This window comes from Cucumis melo, chromosome 9 (assembly GCF_025177605.1).
Source record: "Cucumis melo cultivar AY chromosome 9, USDA_Cmelo_AY_1.0, whole genome shotgun sequence".
Classification (NCBI taxonomy): Eukaryota; Viridiplantae; Streptophyta; class Magnoliopsida; order Cucurbitales; family Cucurbitaceae; genus Cucumis; species Cucumis melo.
In genome coordinates, this window is record NC_066865.1 from 13,805,699 (window position 1) to 13,830,727 (window position 25,029).

The 25,029-nt window shown below is 32.9% G+C and overlaps 1 long non-coding RNA gene and 1 pseudogene across 1 annotated transcript; one reads left to right on the forward strand and one right to left on the reverse strand.

Annotated features, from left to right (window-relative positions):
• Nucleotides 1-3,691: 3,691 nt before the first annotated feature.
• On the reverse strand, nt 3,692-8,107 carry LOC103499340 (callose synthase 7-like; annotated as a pseudogene).
• Nucleotides 8,108-20,810: 12,703 nt separating this feature from the next.
• LOC127150961 (uncharacterized) lies at nt 20,811-21,575 on the forward strand. The gene is made up of 2 exons (XR_007823614.1): nt 20,811-21,078; nt 21,169-21,575. It is a non-coding gene; the product is annotated as an uncharacterized LOC127150961 (long non-coding RNA).
• Nucleotides 21,576-25,029: the final 3,454 nt, after the last annotated feature.

Below are 25,029 nucleotides of genomic sequence, written 5' to 3' on the forward strand. Positions count from 1 at the left end.
GATATTTATTAACGATTGGAATATGCCCCTACTACACATAATAGGTATATCATGGAGAGCTAGTGAACTTGTATAGATGTATAGAAAGATTTGATGAAGGAACTAGTAGTGACCCTTTCCATGAAGAAATTAGCAGTGACCCATTCCAGGAAGGAACCAGTAGTAATCCATTTCTTGAAGACAATGAAATGTTGGGTATGTTGCATGATTTACAAGCTCCGATTGAACAACAAGAAGAAACCACAAAGGAAGTTTTGGAGATTGACATGTCGTTCAATAGTGGTGTAGAAGAGGAGACGGCGAATATATTTCAGGAGTTATTAAACCAAGCACATCGTGAGTTATAGCCCGACTGTTCAGAATTTTCATCCCTGAACTTTTGGTTACATTGATGCATGGTCAAGGTTCTCAACAGTTGGAGTAACAAGTCCTTTGACGTGTTATTAGAACTATTAAAACGTGTGTTTCCAATGTGTAGTACTACTATCCTAGTTCTTTATATGAAGTGAAACAAAAACTGGGTGACTTGGGCTTCGAATATGAGACGATTCATGCGTGTAAGTACGATTGTGTTTGTACTAAAAGGAGTTTGCGAATTTGCAACATTGTCAACTTGTGGTGAGTCTCGGTATAAGGTTCGTCCTAATAGAGGGAAAAAATTCCGCACAAGGTATTGCAGCACTTTCCGTTGTTATTGAGATTACAGAGATTGTTTGTATCACAAGACGGCTCGTCTGAAATGAAATGACATAAGGATAAACTAGTCGAAACAAAGGACGTGCTAAGACATCCAATTGATGTAGAGGGATAGAATCATTTTGATTCTCAATTTCCTGAGTTCGCTTTAGATCCACGGAACACGTTTGGATCTTCTAATAGGTTTAATTCGTTTAGGTATATAAGTATCGCCTACAGTATGTGGCTTGTGGTGTTAATTCCTTACAATTTACCACCGTGAAAATGCCTAAAAGAGTCCAACTTCTTCATGTCATTTCTAATACTCGGTCAAAGATCTCCTAGTAGGAAACTTGATGTTTACCTCGGTCAACCATTAATTGAGGAACTGAAAGAGTTATGAAGTCTTGGTGTTTGTAAGTTTGATTCTCTTACCGATCAGTTTTTCTAGTTGTACGCATCTTTGTTGTGGACGATTAATGACTTTCCAGCGTATGGTGTTGCATGGGAGATAAATCGTCATTCGAGATAAGACGAAAAATAGCTTTCATGGGACACTGATGTTATCTTTCAGATAATCATGTTGCGCATAAAAGTAAGCTACATGATGGAAGTGTACAGCATAGATCTCGTCCAGTTAGATTGAATGGGCATGATATCTTGGAACAACTAGATCCCCTGGAGTTTTCAATGATGAGTAAACATCCATCACTAATAGATAAAAAATAGATAGAGAACTTTGAATTGGACGAAGAGAAGTATTTTTTTTTTTAACTGTCTTACTGGCCAAGTCTACTAATATGTCATAAATTGGATGTAATGCATATTGAAAAAAACGTTTATCACAACTTGGTCGGTACATTATTGAATATTGAAGGAAACATACGCTCGGGGTGGCTAGTTTGTTTCGTCAACATCTGCGTATGCTTATGTAAGTTTTTGTGACACTTTTGTCTTATTTTGCACAACATTTAATTTAAACGTTTTAGTTAGTTAATAAATTTTTTATTGCAGAATCAAATGCTGAAACTTCAGTCCTGACTTACCCTAGAGGGTTCTGAACCACTCTCTGGGGACGAGATATACAAGACAGACTTGGGTAGACCACCGAGCTACTCAAAAGGTCTTTGTTGGACCTTAGGCCAAAGTCCCAACACTCTACTGGTAAGTCTTCGTCACCATCCCACGAGGAAGAGATGCACACCAGGGAGGTTACGTGCTAAAATCTCATCTTCGTGAGTAGAAGAAGAAAGTAACCGAAAGTATGAAGAAAATGCTCGACAAATAGAAGAAATGAAGAAGATGATTGAAGAACTCACTCGGGCATCGAGAGGACATTGATTTCATTGAGATACGTAATTTTCAACTTTTACGTTCTTTAATTTCTTATTGGTGATATATATTTAAACTTAATTTTGTGTCATTGTAGGTTCAAAGAAATGAGGTAACTGCGTCCACACCGCTTGCACTATGTTTTTAGTTTTTTGTTTTTAGTTTTCATTATTCATGTACTTTCTGAACTACAAACGTGTCTTTTTTTGTATATTTGAATTAATTTTAATATAAATATGATTTGATATTTTATTAAATTTACGTTAATTGTTTTTAGAATTTGAATGTATTTAAATCGAATTCAATCCTAATAGCAAAATAAATAAAAATTAAATAATAAAAAAATTATTAAATATTATAAAAAAGTTTTCCCAACGCACCAAATGCGTCGAGAATGGATGCCTCTACTAATGTGCATCGACACAAGGTATGTCGACGCCTCGTCGGTGGTTCAATTAATCCGACATACACGACGACATCAACTATACCATATTGTCGACGCGTTGATCGAACATTGACAATACCCTATTTGCGACTCTCTAACCAGACTTCGGCATTAACCCATTGTTGACGTGTTGGCCATGTCGGCAAATCATGCGTCGACATTACCCCTTTGTCGACATTGTCTCGTTTGTGCGTCGACTTTTCGTATCACGATGTCGCACTCACGACATGCTTCCCAACGTGCGTTTCTATGTCACCATAGCCTTTCCCAGTGCATTTTTAATTTATGACAACGCATATGTGCGTCAACAGAACCTCTACTTCTTGTAGTGTCTTGAAAGTTCTCTTCAATGTTTATTTTTACACACTTCGATTTTTAGAGGGCCTACGTCCATTATGTGGCATAGGGGTTACATCCCGTATGAAACTTGATAGTATACCGCTTCTCCCAATAGCTCTTAATGTTGCATATCTTTCGAGATCGAGGCCCTTTATCATAACTTCAGCTTGTTGCTTCCCTTGATCACTACTGCCCAAATAACATTTTCTGCATTTGAGCGACAGGTGATGCCCTCTTCTTGTACTTTGAATATATCCATACGTACTAGCGGAGGACCAAGAAATTACCCGACTCCACACATTTGTAACAGTCACAATTGTATTATTTAAACTTGCTCGAACATGAATAGTGCCCTTTGACTGCACGTACTTTTACGTGATTTAATACGTCCATTTCTACGTGAACTTATTTCTGGTATGGGTTTTGCCCTACTTTATCATCTCATAAATCTAAGTCAGAAATATATGGATATATCAATTTCATGTTAAAATGGATCATTTAATTTATTTTTATGTGTATTTTGTGGGTGGCCTTTAGGGGTCTTTTTTTTTTTTTTAATAAAAAATTATCCTTGTCTTTGTTTATGTCTCGGATTGGAATAAATTACCATAATTCGTCTCCACCTACGGATCAGGTGACATTTTTCACAATTTTTTTGAATGGAGGCCCTTATTTTCATATATGTCATTCCTTACCTTAATTCCGAATCTACTTATTGGAAGAAAATAAGTTTCTTGAAATTTTCCTTTCGAATTGTATCTCCTTGCAAGAAAAGAATATTGCACGTGAAAAGACTAGTTCACATAATCATTTGAATCTTTGTTTCGTAGTCTATAAATTATATGCCTTCTAGTCCTAATTGAATTGTAACAACTTATTGAAATTTTGACTCTCTGTTACCTAGTATATGGATAAAACTATGTTTGAATCCTTCCTAGAACGTGACCTAGAATTAGATCCTAAATCAGCAAATTTTGCATGAAAAACAACAAACCCACTGCCAGTAGATCTATATTTAGAAGCTCCATGCAAGATTGTTCGACAATAGAAGTGTGCTTTAGTTCCAAGCTGGAATGTGAAAAAAAACAGAAGCTAGTTGCAGCTGCATGATAGCAAAATCACCAAGGGCAGTCCGAAATTCTTTTTCAAGGCCAATTTCCATGACCATTGGCAGTACCAGCAACAAACCTAATTGAAATACACTCTGGGTAGCTAAAGCCTCTTCAAGAGCCTTAGTCTAATGCACGGAAGCGGTATCAAGAATCTCCCTTTCAATACCACTCATAACCATGTATAGACTCCCGTATAGAAATAAATACACCGTAAGCACAGTCACCTGCGAGATGTATAATTCAAAAGCTTAGAATGATCCTTGCTATTATGACAAACACACAAGCAATAGAAAGCACCATTTGTGAATTTTCAAAGAATAATCATTTACTGTAGGCCTCCTCAATTTTGGAAGGAGATTTTGGTCCACCAATTGGTGTTCATTGGTCTTAGAACTCATACTACAATAAAGATTCAGCCACTCACAAAAACTATCCACAAGTTCAAGCCTACCAAGATATCTTAATATAGCTCATCAAGTATCCAAATTAAATCAAGTTAGAAATAGCCAACTAGAAATCATGTTCATAAATTCAAAGCTAACTAAAAATCATGTGAAGTTTTTGGGTAAAAAAAAATATAGCATCTTTGCCGGAAATTTATTAATATGTACCATTCTTGTAATATTTACATAAAGAGCACAGTTAGTAGAAGCAATTACATCTTTCTATATACTACTTAAGAAGAGATATTAGTTAGAAATACAAGCACACAAACAGGTGACTGAGTAAATATTTAACCTATTGGAAATGAAGAGCCCACATGTTAATCTTAAGCGGTTACTCAAGGATAGTGCAAAGCCATATATAAATTATGTCTTAATACTACTAAAAGAAATCTTGCTTATGGAAATAATACCATACTGCTGAAGTAGAATCCAACAGTTGTGAAATATGACAACATCCTATAGAAGTCAGAACGACGTCCAAGCCTATAAACATCACGACCGAGTGTCTGGTCTCCATTTCCATTTGCAACCTTTGCCTCAAAAAGTGATATTTGGTTCATCCCCACATCTCGCCCCTTGCCTACTTGGATGTACTCATGATGTGTTACAAACCCCCCACGAAGCATTGAATTATGTCCTGTTAAAATTAGCACAATTAATTGACAGGTGGAATTTATCTGCGTATCACCTTTGATTGAAATAAGAATTACCAGCAAATATATCCTCGCTTAGGTTAATGACTCTAGAAGCTTTATTGAGGCCACCCCTAGTTATATGGAAGATTCTGTCAAATATATCAGGATGACCATAATGGAAACGTACCCTTTCAAAGTGACATGTGAGCTTATGAACTTGATCCATGATAATAAGGCTCTAATAAATCATATCAATTTAAATTCAAAACAAATAAGAATGGTTTTTCACCCCCAAAATACATATTGTAACCAGTAGCATGAAAAACGTAGGTTTATAACTTCTGGAGAAGTGAGAAATGTTAACTGTACATAGTCAGAAAACACAGGTTGTAATTTATAAACATGGATAAAATTGACTAGGCCCTTTTTTCAATTTTTAGATATTGGTGATCATATCCATGATATAGTTTATTACTTATGCGAATCCATAACCACTTATGTTACATAATAATAATAATTGAATGTGTTAGATGATAATAATGTTAAAATTTTCTTCAGACATTGGCTTAAACTTTAGAGTCAATCCATGATTTAAAATGGTATTAGAGCAGGTGATCAAAGGAGATCTTGTGTAAAATACCTTTTCAATATTATTTCTTTCAATCATACAAGTTTAAGGTATAAATACGTGCAAGGCACTAATAAACAACTAGTACTAAACCAAAGAAAATGGGAAGGAAAGTGATAATGCGGACTAGGCACTACAGAGTAGAAGAATATCAAAAGCTTGCATAAATTACAAAGCAAAAAGATGAAATGATTGGACATGAACCAAGCAAGTATAAAACACGCACTAGGCATTACAAAGCTAATCCGATAGTTACAAAGCTAATCTCCTGATTGGACTTGAACCAAGCAAGAGATGAAACACTGCAAAAGATAAGGGGAGAAACAAGTATAAAACATTGTCAACCACCAGATGTCAAACCAAATGTCTATATTGAAAATTGACCAGTTACTTTCTTGTATAGTAGTTACTAGATTCAACCTAGACCTTCCAGTGAAGATATGCTCCCTCAAACCCAATATGGTGGGTTTTCGATCTGCATGATGGTTTTTCTTGAGCTCTTCTAAAACATTTCTCATTTTGAAAGCTTCTTCAAAATAGTTGTCTGATCATAAGAGAACATAAATTTTTTAAACTAGTAAACTTGCAACTGTCAACTTCCTACAATAATAATCATTCAATGAATTGGAGACAGTAAAGAGGTGTCATGCTGAACTATTTCAACTGAAGATGGAGAGGTAATCACTTGGTTTATCATGTCTATGGTCTGCAGAGCTTGTTCACGAGTGAAAATAATGGCATGATTTTGATTCTCGGGTTTTCATTCCCCAACTACTGTTGGAGGACCTGGAAGCTTGATTCGATAGATTGCCTAAAGACATAACAAGCAATTAGAACAGCAACTTCTAGGGAAAGTCCCGCAAAAAGTTAACTCCTAGCTGCAGCTGCTACTCTTCAGTGAGGAACATAACCAAGGCATCTATATTACCGCATGACTACGGATAAAGGCTGGAGAATGATCGATTATATTTATCAGTTGTTCAAAGAATTAAAGTAGAAGTATACCATACCTCAAATTTTGTAGTAGAAAATTTGTGGTCAAATAAAGCCCAACTCCAAGTATTTATTTATTTTTAATAATTTTCTGGAATAGGCGTAACTTCTTACTCCGAACTATCACTGAATCCTACGTAGGAAACAAAACTTTTAAATATTTGTGGCACACTACATGCAGAATTGGAAGCAACTAGCAAGAGACTGCAACTCCTAATATAACTGCGAGTAAGTGTAAAATTTAGAAGCTACTCTCCTATACCTCATCTAATTTATCACCTCCCTTCACGAGAACTGAGTAATAAAACTTTTGGGGCCTCCCATTTACTGTCTTCTCTCTTTCATCTATGTAAGCAACACGTAGAGATGGATACCTGCACAATATTATTTATCTATTTAATTATACCCATTATAAAAACAATGTACTTTTGTGTGGATTTTGTACAGTGTAAAGGATAGCAACAATATTAACATCCGACTCAATTTAACATCAGATTGAGAATATTACTACAGCATTTTCAGTCACGTTCATCATCATACTTCTTCTGAGCACCATAGACTTGGCATGAGACAACATAAGTGAATTTCAGATCAACTGGAGCTTGAACACGATCAAAGAATGTTTTTTCCCGCTTTTCATTTAAGTTCATGTTTCAATAACTAACCAACTGCCAAGTAAATAAGAACTTATAGATATCAAACTCAGTTTGGGAACAAAATTGGGTTAGATTTTGAATCTCATGATAATAGTAAAATAGATTTAGAAAACATAATGTTCTCCCCAGCACATTCCAGAAAGATTTGAAGCTGAAGCGCATCACGGTAATACATCATACCTCGTATTGATAAATCATCAAGATTTATAGACATTGCAAGTGTTAAGGTTAGGATCCATAAATTCAAACAAAGAAAAAAGGCAGAGAGAGGGAGGGAATTTCTTTCAACCTGTTCTTGATAGTGTAAGTTGCTGTTCATGGCATTAAATGTGGAAAAAGGAAGGAAGATAAAGCTCACCAGGATATATCCTTTAGAGATAGAACAAAATGGATATTCCATCTTCATTCTCCTTCTTAAGCTCCTCATCGGAAGAAAGGACATATTCTTTGTAATAAGGGGTTAAAACACTAATCATGAAACAGCAAGAAAACTGAGTTGTCAAAACAGTAGGTGAAATAGAATAAACAATAATATAACTACATCTCAATAGACAACAATAAGAAAATGCTCAAATGAATAAATTCATGTTTATGATCAAGAACATGAAATAATTGACGCTAGTGATCAAAAGTAGGAGGGAGAGCTCATTAACAAACAAACAAACACTCATGAAGGCAAAAACCACCATTTTGCTCCTGTGGTATTGCGAGCTTTTGAGCCACAACTTAACTTTTCTTTAATAGCAAAGAAAAATTGCACACACGACAAAAAAATCACTTCAGCAAGTTATTAAGTTCTCTCTTTTTACTCATGACCTTATTTTCAAACTAAAAACCAAAGACAAAAACAACAACCACCATACAAAGATTTAGAAAAATAAATAAAACCTCCAAATGAAATGAATTCAATCAATTGCCAATGAACATACTATTAACTTCAAACACAATAGAAAGTATCCCTTTTCTCATAAGACAAACAAACAAAAGAAAGCATGCACTTCTTATCAAAATGAAGATTGAAACATGAAAGACAAATCCAAAATAACGAACCTAAAAGATAGCATGTCCTGGACTTTAGGAGATTTAGGCAAGGTCATAAATAAGGAATTTGCAAAGAATACGTATGCAGACGGGCATCCAAGTTTTGAGGCACATTAATTATTGATTCCTTGACAGTTAAAAGCAAAGAAAGCCTAACGACCTTTAACAAAAGCAATATGGTATAAACCATCGTTTTTAGATGACATACAATGATAGCTAAGAAAACCTTTTCTATCCATGTTTTGGTTTGTGTAAGTTCTATGTTAATATTCTCAAACCTCTACCCCTTCTTGCCATCAGAGTTATCATTTGGGTCTTCATCTGCTCCATGACCTTTTACTGATCAGGTCCGCTTGTCGCATAGTTAGTATGAACACATTCCACACATGAGAGAAGTTGGTGATATTCTTCCTTGCTAGAGATTCATCCTATGATGGAAGAGTACATTTTATACAGCAAAATGAATAACTAGAGTAATGGCTAGAAGTCATTAATTATAAGCTGAAAGGATGGCCTCCTTAGATAGAATTGGAACGCACAAGTTAAACTATTCTTAAAAAGTCATTATGAAATTTTAAATTATTTGACCAATTACTCAACCTCTAAATAACATTATTATCATTAGTTTTTTATAATAAAAAAGACATATAAATGACTTATGAACCAACAGTACCAGGTTCTTTGCCTTGAAAATCCCTATCTGATGATGGAACCAGTCGTTCACTAAAGGCTGAGGGGATGGCCTCAAAACTGGATCGCAACATGCCAAGTGTCCTTATCTAAAACATACTAAGGTTGGAAAATAATACCACAAAGAAAATTTCATTCACCCAGGTCTAAATTCAACGGTCGATAAACTGCAAAAGGAATGTCTAATTTTATAATACTACCCCAAAACAAAAAAAGAATTGTAAGTATTTACTAGATTCTCTTTAATTGTTGGTGATAGTATAACTTTCACTCATTAGAAAGATACTTGGCACTAACCTCACCCAGATGACTGAAGGCTCCATGAATACCTCCAAAGATGGTTGAAAATATTGCATACCAAATTTGTGCATCCATAAAATAAACCCACTCATAACAGTAAGGAAAAGAAACATTAGTACAACATGTCATGTGATGTGCAGAAATAGTAGAACAAGCACCTTAAATGTAGACCAAATTCTAGTTCACTTACCAGGACAATTGAAGCCTATATATATTGCTATAATAACCCCAACATTATATGACACTTATCATTATTCCCAAATAACCATTAGTAATAATAGTAGCAATAGCATCTTGCAACAAAGTTTTATGGAAGTTTAATATCTTTACAATAATAAGACGTTACTGTATGGAAAGAACTCGTGCCATTGATAATTATCAACATGCATCTACATAATCAACTTTGTAGGATCAATAAGGGGATATATCTATTCAAACGCAAATAATAACCATAAGATTCAGAAAGACATATTTTCCCACTAAACATGGTTCGAATATATATAGACAATAAGGAAATTTTGTTATCCATACTTAGTTCCTGCATTTATTGTATCAAATTAAAGTAGTTCAACATCTAGCCCAACAAGACATAAAGGAGGTAAAGACTATTTAATCACAAATTTATCCAAAAGCTTAAGTCGATGATTATCATACATTTAATGATATCAATATTGTACACACTTCTTACTTGTTGGCTTAAAAATTTGTAGAAAGTCCAACATGTGAAAATAAATATTGATTGAGAATCAAAATGATATTACAAGGGTTTGAACAAATTACCTTTTACTTTGATACCATGTTAAATATCAATTAACTCAAAAATTTATGCCGATGGGTTATGATAAATTTAATTATACCAATATTTTAACAAACGAATAGTAGTTCACATTCTTCTTTTATTACTTGGAGAAACATTGTTACAATTCAATCTTAATTGTTCCACTTGGATAATCTATGGTAAACAATCCATTCCCTGAATCTAAACGAGATAGATTTTTCACACTCACATTCAGCCTTAATCGAAAAATAAGAATTAAATAATAGAAAATACCATATTGTATATGAAGAGTAGTTAATTTATTGATACGGATGAATGACAAAACAAGAACATATAACTTTTTCTGAGCTCCATTCCAAATACTTGTAATGAATGCGAAGCAATCAATCTTCAATGTATAACTTATCCGGTCAATTAGGAACCCATCTATTAAAAGGATTTATCCAACATCAATAAAAAATGACTGAGAAAAGTAGGAAGATAAGCCATAAGCTAGAAACAATGTTAATGGCGGTATGTATTTACAAGTCTATATATATGTTGGTTGCCAAAAGAACAAAAAAGATGTTGAATCCTAAGTAGATGGCCTCCAAACGTACCTCAATCTCACAAGAAACTATTTGATTCTATTATATTTGGTGTCCAAAAAACTGATGTAAGAAGACTAAGGGTTTTGGGTAATTAGGTAATATTATAGGTTAATTCACTTTTTACCCCCAATTGTAATAGAACTCTATAAATAGAAGTCTTAAGCAACTTAGCATACATCAACAAAAATTTGCTTTCTTTATTTCCTTTGTATTAAGCACATTATTCATTCTAATAAAAGATTCAGAATCTTGGTTCTTGGAGGATTTCTCCTTGAGGTTACTTAGACTACATCAATTTTTGTATCAGATCAACAACCATTTAGGCCTATGTTGACTGTCGTCGGTGGAAGATCAGAAAACTCTTGTTGACGCCGATCACGAGAGGGGGCTTTGAGTGTTGTGCTTGTTTCCAAACAACGCGTCTAATTAGGGAGAACACTTAAAATTCCAAGAAAGAAAGAAGACATCAAAGATTTATCAAGATTTTGCAAGAATGGACTACTACTATTGATCAAAGAAGATGTCTAAGGAAAAAAACCAATCGTTGGTATAGACAAGAAAATCAATTTTACTTCCATAAACAATGCTAGAGTTCTGATTCAAGTGATTCAGAAGAAGAATTTCAACATTATAATTTCGGCCATTCTGGATTTTCTCAAAGAACCTATCATTATCAAATTGGAAATTTGATTCTAGTGATTCTAGTGACTCCAATGGTGTTTCTAAGGCAGTTTGGACAAAATAAGAAGACAAAAATATCGAAAAATGGCCCATCGATCCAATCAAATCCATTGTTCAAGAAATCAACATGAGGATTGGAAGTTGGATGAATTAAAGAATCATCAAGAATGGATTCTTACCATCCATGAAGAACGTTCAAGACTCAAAATTATTCTTTTGGTTGAAGAACGTTCAAGACTCAAAATTATTCTTTTGGTTATGAAAGACGATAAAAAAAAAAGATTGATTCAAGAAAATCAATGGATGAGTCCTATACCCACTATGAGATTGAAACATATTTAAGAATCCAACAAAATCACTACTTTGATTCCATAGCATTTGAGGAAATAAAGAAAGCAACAAAAGAAATTCAACGTTCATTGGGAGAAATGACTCAACATATCCATCAACTTTCAATTCATTTGCAAGAGTTCAAGAACGGATTGGTTTCAGATACGAAAGAAAAACAAAGCAAAAAAAAAAAAGGACAATATTGATTATGCAAAGATGATTGCTAATATTTGATACACTTCATCTATTGAGCCTACATCAGTGAATGAAGCTCTCAAAGATGAGTTTTGGATAAATGCAATGCAAAAAGAACTATTGCAATTTAAACGAAAGAATGTATGGACCTTGGTTCCTAAACCTGAGGAAGCAAACATTATAGGAACTAAATGGATATTTAAAAATAAAATAGATGAGAAAGAACATGTAACAAGAAACAAAGCCAAATTGGTTGCTCAATGTTACTCTCAGGTGGAAGGAGTGGATTTTGATGAAACCTTTATACCTGTAACTAGACTTGAAGCTATTCGCCTTTTACTCAACATATCATGTGTTCGTAAGTTCAAATTGTATCAGATAGATGTTAAAAGTGTCTTTCTAAATGGGTACTTAAATGAAGAAGTTTATGTAGCTCAACCTAAGGGTTTTATTGATCCAGTGTATCCTCAGCATGTGTATAAACTCAATAAAGCTCTATAATGTCTAAAGCAAGCACCCAGAGCATGGTATGAATGACTCACAATTTATCTTGGTCATAAAGGATACTCTAAAGGAGGTGTTGATAAGACTTTATTTATGAATAAATCTGACAAAGGTTTGATAGTTGCACAAATATATGTAGATGATATACAGCTGATGTAAAATACATCGCTATCTACAGCTGATGCAAAATACATCGCAGCGGGAAGTGGATGTACTCAACTTATTTTGATGATACAAATGCTACAAGAATATGGTATTCAACAAGATATTATGACACTTTATTGTGATAATATGGGTGCAATCAATATTTTTAGAAATTCAGTACAGCACAGTAGGACTAAGTATATTGACATCTGACATCATTTTATCATGGAGCTTATAAAGGGTAAAATAAATACGCTTAAGCATATTCGATCAAACCTTCAGTTGGCAGATATATTTAATAAATCACTACATGCAGGTTATTTTGAACACTTAAGAGTTGGTTTAGGAGTTTATAAAATTTAATTTTATTATTTATTTAGGGAGACGTGAAGAAAAGGCATCATGGTTTTCATTAATTGGCACATTAGTGCCAAAATAGCCTTTATTATAGGGCACTTATTCTTTAAATGGGAAGTACTTTTATTTTAAGTCCCCTTATCTTTAAGAAACTTGTTCATCTTCAAAATTCCAGAGTACATATTCTTGAAGTTTTTCTTTCGGATTCAAAAATGGTGAATACATGTAAAGGAAAATATCAAGCTCTATCGCCCAAAGCTGTCACTAAAGCTCCTAACACTCGAACCAACATGCATGGCATTCAAATGAGGGGCTGTTGATTTAAGAGCACTCCCTCTCGAAGACCTTATTGTCTGCCATCTGAAAAGAGTCAGGTAAATTCTTCTGATATCCCAAATTTGTTTGTGCATGATAAGAACATTGCTAGTAGTGCTACTGAGAATGTCAAAACTAAAATGGTTGTCTCTAAGTCTCATATTTCTGAAATGGATTAGGATGAACGAGATGATGTTTCACTAGCTAAGTTGTTAAAAAATGGTTTATTTTCTAACGTTGAGCCCACCGTAGCCAATGTTCCTAAAACTTCAGTTCACTCTTACAATAGTTCTTTCTCTGAAGATATATTTGTTCCAACACTTGGTCAACCCTCTACCACAAATGAAAACATTGGACAGTCTGGTTATTCTCCACCAGTCAGGTCTCCTGTTCAAACCAGTTCACCAGTTGATGTTCAACAATCTGTTCTTAATCCTAACCCTGTGGGTCAGTGTACTGATAATATGGGTGGAACATTGCAAATAATGTTAAAGAGAATCCTAATGTAAATGTTGATGATCATGTTGAACCAACTGATAATAGTGCATCGAAGGATGTGGCACCAAATGTGAATCCTCCTCAAACTAAATTTGGACAACCTCGAGTTGAACCAAGATCGAAAAGGAAGAAATCACAACCAAGTCGTCACAACATTACTACGAAAACAAGAAGGAAGAAGATTCCACCGAATATTCCATCTATCCCCATTGATGAAATCTCGTTTCATCTCGAAGAAAGTGTGCAAAGGTGGAAATATGTAATGTAGAGGCGTATTGCAGATGAGGTGAATGTGGCTGATAAGCACTATTCCTACTTAAGTGTTATGAACTTGATTGCTAAAGCAGGATTATCCAAAACGATTTCTAATGTTAGGTCATTCTATCCTCAGCTGATAAAAGAGTTATAGTAAATTTTCCTTCAGAATTTAACAATTCGAGCAGTCTCAATTACCACATACTGTATATTTGAGGTTTGAAGTTTAAGATTTCTCCTACTGAAATCAATGGATGCTTGGGAAACACTATGGAACCTAGCTCTACTCCTTCACAGCCATCCAATGATGTTTTAGCTTCTGTACTATCTAGAGGAACTCTGTCTATATGGTATGCGAATGGGATTCCAGCTGTTTCACTAAGTATCAAATATGTTATTCTTCATAAAATTGGCATTGCTAACTGGTTTCCCTCTTTATATGCTTCCAGTGTTTTTGTTGCTTTGAGGACTTTTCTTTATCAAATCTGCAATGATGATACTGTGGATGCTGGCTTCTTTCTATATAATTAGCTTTTGAGATATGTAGGAATATTTGGTGTTAAGATTCCTATACCTCTACCTCAGTTCTTCTCAAGTCTGCTGGTTCATCTGAATGTTGAGATTTTGACTCCAAATGATGCTTCTGGTCCTGACGCAAAGACATTATCATTGAGTTACAAGCTATTTCCTGGAAGTCATGTTCCTGATGTACAACATGATATGAGACCCTATAGGAACCCTATATGTTTGATACTGATGATGTAAAAGAAAATGCCGAAGGATTCTTTTTTCATCGTGACTTAGCCTCTAGGATAATTAATACACTTACAACTGAGTCTCGATCAATTTTTGCATCTATAAATATGCTGACTGATAGGAGATTGGAGGTTGATTTGCTTGTTCGACACCTGAAGACACTTATTCTCTCCTCTAGTACTGGTGCTCCAAATCAGGAGTAGTATTTCTTTTCTGTTTAAAGGGGGAGAAGTTGTGAAGTTAGGGGCTGGAGTGGTTGTAGCAGGAAGATAAGAGGTAGGAGGAGTTGTAGCAGGCTGATATCCTAAAGTTGTTTATGTTTTTGTTTCTATTGAAGCTTTGCAGTGTTAATGTTATTTTGAAGTTTGTTTTTGTTGAAGTGTTGAAGATATTTTGAAGTTGTTTCTTTTTGTTTTCTTTTCGAAGATTGTAAGGAGCTCATACAAGGTTATATAATCGTATAATGTTTATTGTTGACTTTTTGTTGGTGTCTTTTTTGTTATGAATTAAAGAAATGAAATGATGATCTTCAGAAGTTTACGGTTAATTTATTGATGAATGTGTTGATCCGATGTGCTGTTATATGGTTAAATATGGTCATCTGCTGACTGCACTATGAGAAGTCTCTGAGAAGCATTGACTTGAACTTGAAAATAAATCTTTTTTTTCTTATAAAAGGGGCAGTTTGTTGGAATTCCGTCAAAAAGAATTAATGAGATTATCTTTTATTTAGTGAGTTATTTAATTTCAAAAAGACAAAAGATCTTCCTTTGTTTTAGGAATCTTTTATCGATATCCTTTTGAGATTATTCTTAAAGAAATATATATATATATATAATGGAACTTTTGTTATTTGGCACGACTCACGAACGGAGAAAGCTTTTCGTGCTGTTAGTTGAAACTATCGTTGTAGAGCTGTGAGCAGAAGAAGGTAGTACGATTGACCCACTACAAAACTGGGTTTACTTAACACTTTTTACCTGTCAAGTATTTGTTTACTTGACGCTTTTCAATGTGTCAAGTAATCCAATGTCAAGAATAAGGCGGATTTACTTGATAGTTTTTAAGCGTCAAGTCTAATTATACTTGACAGGTAAAAAACGTCAAGTATATAAGATTTCTTGATATTTTTTATGTGTCAAGTAATCCAGTGTCAAGAATAAAGGGAGTTTTTTTTTTGACAATTTTTACATATCAAGTATTTGTATACTCTTGACACACTTTGCATGTCAAGTTCTTTTTTTTCAAATGAAAAATTATATATGTTAAAATATCCATATAATTTATCCTACACCTATTTTGAAGTCCAACAACATTAAAATACACATTAATTGAACAATTGAAATCAACTCAAACTTTCCATCTATGTCAATGAACCATACATATATAAGTTGGTCATTACATACTTAATTACAACATATATATGTGCAGCCTAAACTTCTAACAATAGCCTAAACTTTCCATCTATGTCGATATAAACAAAATATATGTACAAAGATAAATAAAATTACTAACTATAAAACTCTAAAACATTAAATATGTGTTGCTTGACATGTATCCAAAGTGGCAGCACAAGCATAAAAAATTCCTCGAGTGTCTATATCTTTGTAAGATACAGGGACTAATAACTTGAACCAACACAACTTTAGGAGGCAATACCAATCCTTTGTCATCCCCATGAACCATAACCATAACCAATATAATATTAACTTTCTATGGTCTCATAATGTTGATCTATGATGAAATTAATGATGAGTAATATGAAAGAAGAAGTAATGATCAAGAGATCATCCTAAACTCAGGGGAAGTATGAAGCTATCTTAAAAAAAATTCACTCATATGTTCAAGGGGAGCCTAAACTCTTAAGTTGTTAAAGACTTTAAGATAGTCACATACTTGAGTTGATTATCACTTGATGTATTGATGTATATTGATTATTGTGAATCTTAATAATATTATTCATCTGAGTTGTGTGCAGCTTCCCAGATGTAGGTGATATTTGCCAAACTGGATTACCAAAGCTTTCTGTGTTATTTACTTCTACTGTCCCTCTAGCTATTACAATAGTCAGTCAATTAACTAAAGGGTATATTGATTATCTCATATCTTTTTCAGATTTCATTGGCTGGACCAGCATCAGAACGTCGTAAATCAAACCCGTGATGATGTTGTAAATTCTGATGAAAATTAATGTGGTACCTAAATTGACGTTTCTCGATATTGTCAGAGATAAAATAATGGAAATATATATGTCCCCAAATCGCCTATTGTGGGTCATTTAATTTGGCCCATTTTAATCGGAATACCAGATTGGGTTTTAGCTTTTTCATTACTGTTCTCGGTAAACTGCTTATTGACATCAGTTTATCGATTTTTGCTACTGGTTTTCGATGGTTTCGATAGTTGAGTTGAATTTAAATCAAATGAGTTGAATAAGAAATAATATTTCAAATCAAAATTTAACAACCTATGATTAATAAAATATATTGTAATTTGTTATTGAATTTGCAACAGAATTTATGTATATTTGATAATGTTAATGTTGTTGGAATTTATGTCCAACTCGTAGTTTATAATCATATTCTATCCAATAAAGTCGTTATTAAGAAATTGAATACTATAATATTAATTCCAATAAACTAATATCCTAAAGCTATTTTGAGTAACCTTAAACTTTATGTAGTGACATAAACGTGAATATTATAATCTTAATTCCAATAAACTAAGATCCTAAAGCTATTTTAAGTAACCTTAAACTTTATGTAGTGGCATAAACGTGGATTAAGTTTGAGTATATAGTCTAAAACGGTTTATAGTATATGAATAAAGGTTGAGTGTCATATTCTGGGACACTATGGTTGCAACCCACTTTGTAATTAGTACAAACGATGTGACCCTGAAGCGTTCATGTAAAGACATGAAAGAGGAGTATCCTATGAAAAAAGTTTGCATAAGACTGTACCATAAAATAGTCACTTTTATGTTATAACATCGTTTACTATTTAAAACTAACTAGTTCGATTTTTTATGATTGGTAACTTAATCTTAATTCTAAGCTAACTATGACTCATGTTCACACGAGATTATCCTTGCATCTACATAGGTGAGGGAAGCTCTTTAGCGCTAACCCTATAAGCCTCCCATTTCAAGGGTAAGACTGGGTGAATAGTTGGGGACAGAGTGCGAGACGGAATTCACTCTTATCTGGTTTAGGGTTCAGTAGATAGGTTGTTCTCTTAAAGGCTGAATCCAAGTTTTGAACAATGGACCTCACCCTCTCATTGACCAAGAGAGATTTAGTTTATAGGTTGGACCTTAAACTATTTGTTCAATAGTGGATCAGTGGGACTTAAGGAGCAAGATACAGTCTTGGGGGTAAAACAATATTTTGACCTAATCGAGCTTACGAACAATTTGTGAAGGATTAACTTATTAATCATGATTATATCAGATGAACAAAAATATATCTATAGTGAAGGGAGTGTAACTATAGAACTTTAGTAGAATAACCCATTAGTTAACAAATGTTGATTAGCTTGGTTTAAAAGGGTTTAAGAAGTTAATATCAGATCGTTAGAGCACATGATCTATAGGTCCATTAAGTTCCCCTACTAGCTCATATGGAATAAACTTAGAACAGTATGATGGACTTATTCAAATTGTTTGAATTAGGTGAAGAGAGAGAAACTGATAAGTGTATGTGATGAAAATGTTATGAAAAATAACACAGGAAACGAGAAACAAGAAATGGTATTATCAATCAAATTTATGTTTCTCTATTACAATTTTTCAAGAAACGGAAATAGTTATCAAACGTAATTCCGTTTCTTGTTCTAGAAAAAGAAGAAACAAAGAACAGGAAACCGGATAGTTACCAAACGGGCCATAAATATCTTATTCTTAATTTGTTACACATATGAATTTTCTTTTATAATTCATGGATCAAAAAGTCAAACATTTGACTTGGATGTTGATAATACATATACTATATCATTTAACTATGCTCATTTTGACAAACGACTATAATAATACCCCTCGTGAGATCAATAATTAAAAACCTTTTAGAGCCATCTCCTTAAAGAAAAAAAAAACTTTAATATTCATTTAACATGCGAAACAAATACATTTATTTTCTCCTATTTAAAGAAAAAAAAACCTTAATATCCACTCAACTAGAAGTGATGCTCAAATTGAAGTGTTTGTATTGGTTGTCTACTACAAAATTTTCACAAAAAGAAAATAAAAGGCGATAGTGGAGTTTAACTTTTTTTAAGACAAATTTTCATAAATATAACAAACCAGTAAAATATTTACGACCCGCATAGTAAAGTCCATAAGTTAGCCATTTTTTACATATTTCAAGTTTGTCCTTCCGTCTTTCTTCCTCTCTTCGTCTTTCTTCTTTTCCTTTTTTTTCTTCATTTCTTCCCTCTTCGTTTGTTCATCGTATACAAAAAAATAATCAAATATAAATGTTCATTTACAAAAAATAAACGATCGTGTAAACAAATCTAAATGATCGTGTACCAAAAGAATCTTAAAAAAAATCGTTTAGCCAATCTAAACAATCGTATATCAAATCTTGATAAAAAAAATCATTTAGATTTTGTTACCCAAATCTAAACAATCGCGTAACTACATCTAAACAATCATGTAACAGAGAATTTACCAAATAAATCGTTTAGATTTGGCTACCTAAATCTAAATGATCCTGTAACTAAGTCTAAACGATTTTGTAACCAATTTAAACGATCGTGTACGGAGAGTTTAAAAAATAAATCGTTTATATTTGGTTACTCAAATATAAACGACCAAATCTTAACGATCGTGTACCAAACAATAACCAAATATAAACGATCATGTACCAAATATATTATGCGCATTGTTGACGTGATTGAGGGGACACTTTTGGTATTTTGCACGGTGGCCATGTGGACTTTTTCCGTTTTCGGAATTGTTCTATAATGTAAATATTTTACTATTTTATTATATTTTTTAAAGAAAAACTTTTGTAAATGTAACAAAACACCAAACTATTTACAGACCGTATAACAAAGCCCATAAAATTAGCCATTTTTTTAAATATTTCAGGTTTGTCCTTCCATCTTTTTTTCTTCCTTGCGATTCGTTTTCCTCCTGCCATTTCTTTCATCATCTTCCTCCTGCGGTTTCGTCTTTCTTCTTTCCTTTTTTTTTTTCCAATTTCTTTCCATCATCTTTCTTATTTTTTAATTCTTTATTTACGTCGTTTAAACTTTCCATCGTTTTTCATCTTTTCCTCTTCTTTTTTATTCACTTTTCCATCGTCTTTCTACTTTTCCTTTCTTTTTTCGCTGCGATTTCTTTCCTTCGTCTTTCTTCTTTTTCTTTTTTTTTACATCTGTACAAAAAATAGTATAATCTAAAAGATCGTATTTAAAGAATCTTGAAAAAAAAATCATTTGGATTTGAGTAGTCAAATGTAAACTATCATGTAAAAAAAGTAAAAGATCGTGTAAAAAAATAAAATATCATGTATAAAGAATCTTGAAAGAAAATCATTTAGATTAGAGTAGCCAAATGTAAACGATCGTGTAAAAAAAATAACAAATCGTGTATAAAGAATCTTGAAAAAAAAAATCATTTAAATGATAGAATTGAAAAGATAAATTGTAGCTATGTCTAAACGATCGCGTATAAATTGTATCCATATCTAAACGAATCACGCATCAAACAATAACCAAATCTAAATGATCGCAAATATATTACGTGCATTGTTGACGGCGTGGTTGACAGGGCATTTTTGGTATTTTACATAGTAGGCCTCTGGGCTTTTTCCGTTTTTTGAATTATTCTTTAGAATGTAAATATTTTGATGCTGTTTTATATTTTTGAAAAGACCCATTTTTCAAAAGACTCCTTTTATTAAAAGTAAAGTTATCAAAATAAATAATAAAATTTATATAAGGAAAATTCTAACTCGGAAGTAAAAATAATAATTTTTAAATTTAAAATAACATATATACATGTTTAAAATTTGAAATTAATTTTAAAATGTAAATATGAAAAAAAAAAACAAAAAGTAAATGCAGCTAAATAGAAAAAAATTAAAATTAAATATTTAATTGAAGGTTTGAAAAAAAAATGATAAAATAATAATAATAATAATAATAACAAAAAGAGGAGATTCTTCTGTCTCTCAATGGCATGATCAAGACCGAGATCTTGAACCCAATTAATTGTGCCATCTACATATGTTTGAAGGTGTATTGAAAAATGTGGAGTTGCTGTTGGGTCCGACAGCCAGAGTAAGAGCGGAACAATAAAAACATTCTAGTGCTCTACTTAGCTTCACTTCCTTTGTTGTTTATTTGTTCGAACTTCAAAAAACACCAAGAACCAAGGTATCTGAAAGCATTCCCAACACAATATTCATCCAAACACAAAACATAAAACTTAAACTAATTTAACTCAAAATGAATACATTTTTGTAGAGTAAATGGAGCCGGATGTGGACGACGACTTTCAGAACAGGCAGCAGAGTAAAAGTTTTGAGGCGGTAGTGACTGGAGGCTGAACGGACGAACGACAACAACTTGACGGGAAAAGAAGAAGGAACATGGAGCAGCTCGTACGTGAGGTCCAATGGAGGAAGAAGCCTAGGTCCGACGGCGAATTGTTCTTTGGAGAGTACTTAAGGTCGATAGCAATAAAGAAAACTGGGGGAGGGGCGGCGCCTGAAGGCTGAAGGGGAGGAAGAAGCCTAGGTTTCTTCTTTTCTTTCTCTTTCTATTTTCCATGTTTAATGACTTTTTTAAAAAAAAAACTCAAAACAATTAAATATGTCCTTGAAAAAAGAGAATTTTAGTTTTTAAAAATATTTGAGTTTGTCTTTTATCAATCTTTCTTTTCTTCTTCCGCACTTTTTTTTCCATCGTATTTCTTCCTTTTCTTTTCTTTTGGAAAATTTGATTCAAGATCTTATAGCAAAAAATAAAAGACATTTTTTTTTCAAACTATTACTTAATTGTTTAAAATCGAGTAATAAATATAAAATATGTTAAAAAAATGTTGTTTAGATTTAAGTAGCCAAATTTAAACAATTATGTATAAAAATAGACCAATATAAACAATCGTGTACAAAAGTATTTTGAAAACAAACGTTTCAAATCTAAACGATCGTCTATAAATAATTTTGAAAAAAATCATTTAGATTTGGCTACCCAAATCTAAACAATCGTTTAACCAAATTAAACACAATTAATCTTTTAAAAAAATCATTTAGATTTAGTTACCCAAATATAAACAATTAAATCTAAATGATCGTGTACCAAACAATAGCTAAATCTAAACGATCATGTACCGCCTTTATTGGCAGAGATATTTTTTGTATTTTTTATTGTAGGTCTGTAGGTTTTTTTCATTCTCGAAATTGTTTTTGCCGCTTTGTTATATTTTTCAAAAGACCCCTTAAAAAATCCACGAGAATTGGTATGGATAGCATATAAGAAATATTATCTAATAATTCAAAACCCTCTAAATTAGAAAAAAAAAATGGGGTCTTTTAAAGAATATAAAAAACGGCAAAATATTTGCACTCTATACAACAATTCCAAAAACGAAAAAAGCCTAGAGGTTCACCGTGTAAAATACCAAAAATGTCCCATCAACCATGCCGTCAATAAGATATGGCTACAATCTATACGCGATCATTTAGATATGGTTACAATCTATACGCGATCGTTTAGATATGACTACAATTTATTTTTTCAATTCCATCGTTTAACTTTGTTACACGATCGTTTAATTTAGTTGTATTTAAATTTAGTTACACAATCGTTTAGATTTGAGGACTCAAATCTAAATGATTTTTTTTTCTAAATTTGGTACACAAATTTTTTAATTCTTTTGGTATATGATCGTTTAGATTTCTTTACACGATCGTTTACTTGTTTTACATGATCGTTTACATTTTGCTACTCTAATCCAAATAAATTTTTTTCAATATTCTTTATACACGATCTTTTTTTTTTACACGATCATTTACTTTTTTTTACACGATCGTTTACATTTGGCTACTCCAATCTAAATGATTCTTTTTTCAAGATTCTTTATACACAATCTTTTATTTTTTTTACACGATCTTTACATTTGGCTACTCTAATCTAAATGATTTTTTTTCAAGATTTTATATACATGGTCTTTTACTTTTTTTACACGATTGTTTATTTTTTTACACGATAGTTTACATTTGGCTACTCCAATTTAAATGATTTTTTTTCAAGATTCTTTATACACGATCTTTTAGATTATGTTATTTTTTGTACACGACGTAAAAAAAAAGAAAGAAGAAAGACGATGGAAAGAAATCGCAGTGAAAAAAGAAGAGAAAAAGTAGAAAGACGATGGAAAAGCAAAAAAAAAAAGAAAAATGAAGGAAAGATTAAACGACGTAAATAAATAATTGAAAAATAAGAAAGACGATGGAATGAAATTGCAGAAAAAAAATAGGAAAGAATAAAGACGAAATCGCAAGAGTAAAATCAATCGAAAAAGAAAGATGAAAGGGCAAACCTGGAATATTTAAAAATGGCTAACTTTATGGGTTTTGTTATATGAGCCCGTAAATAGTTTGGTGTTTTGTTACATTTATTTAAGTTTCTCAAAAAAAAAAATCGATAATGTTCGAAACTACAACTTTTTTCAAAGACATTTCACACAAATTTTCCAAATATAAACAATAGCTAAATGATCGTGTACCAAACAATAGCTAAATCTAAACGATCATGTACCGCCTTTGTTGACAGGGATATTTTTTGTATTTTTTATTGTGGGTCTGTAGGTTTTTTTCATTTTCGAAATTGTTTTTGCTGCTTTGATATATTTTTTAAAAGACCCCTTCAAAAATCTACGAGAATTGGTATGGATAGCATATAAGAAATATTATCTAATAATTCAAAACCATCTAAATTAGAAAAAAAATGGGGTCTTTTCAAAAATATAAAAAAACGGCAAAATATTTACACTTTCGGGAATGAGCGGCGACAACAAATGACAACGAACGGAATGGAGTAGGCGACGACAATTGCTCTCCTTCTCGACCTCTCTCAACTCTCTCTTGACTTCTCTCAACTCTCTCTCGGCCTTCTCCTTCTCAGTTTTGTGAATTACAAAACGTGAAGTTGGTTTTTTATAAAGGAACTCCCGACGTTTCACTTATGACATCGGCATAGAATCTCCAGCTCGCGACGCAGTCACTTATATGGCGTCGTGAGAATCCTGTCAAAAGCAGTCAAAATGTCACACATCTCGCGATGTTACCTGCCCAATGTTGGCAGAGGTTCGACCTCTCACGCATCCATGTAATCTGGAATTGTGATATGGTTGTTAGAATTTTTTAAATGTTCAACCTTTGCCCACGCGATCAAAGTAACGTCGAAAAAAGATCGACCTTTCGCAACGCCTTGCATGCAACGTGGACATTAATTGGGGCAATGGCGATGTGTACATGCATGAAATCATGAAAGTCTATATTATTAATTAAATTAAACATTTTCGGGACATCGTGGAAGCCTCACCCTTTGTTAACATAATTTGTACAACGTTGCCAGAGATCCATATCGCCGATGTTTTCTTCACGGAGTCGCGAAAAGGTCTTCTTATGACGTCACTTTTTTCCGATGCCTTTTTCGGAGTCGACTGACCTCTGATTTTTTATAGTGCGTTGAGACTTGGGATTCTACCATTCACATCTAATCACCTAGACTTGGGATTCGCTTTCACTAGCATCTCATCACCTAGACCTGGAATTCACTTTCACCAGTATCTCACGATTGAATCAAGATTTCTACCAGCGTTTTGTAACAATCTCATCTCAGACATCAACAAAAGGATTTTGATAGCACTTTTATGGTTCTATCAGATACATTTCTAATGTCATAAGAGAAAAACAGAAAAGCCAAGCTACTAATTTTCTACATATCACGATCAACACAACTTAGGGACCGAATAACATTAGCGAAGTCAAATTCAACTTCCAGCATAAGAATAAAATTGCTAAAATGGTTAGTTAGAGACTACAAACATTCCTTTATAGCTTTCATCTCGAGCACCTTTGTTCTTATTTAAATTTCAATTTTTGGACAAAATTTATATTTTGTAGACCTACCATTCTTAGTAACAGCCACTGTCAGTTGTTGTAAAAAAGTCGGGCTGTTACACTTCATCTTCCATTTGTTTAGGGTCAAGGAGCTGAATATTTTTCATGAGTTCATGACCCTTTTCTTTATCATAATATAATTGGTGGATTACAATATATTACTCCAACTAATCAATATATGTCAATCCATGCATTC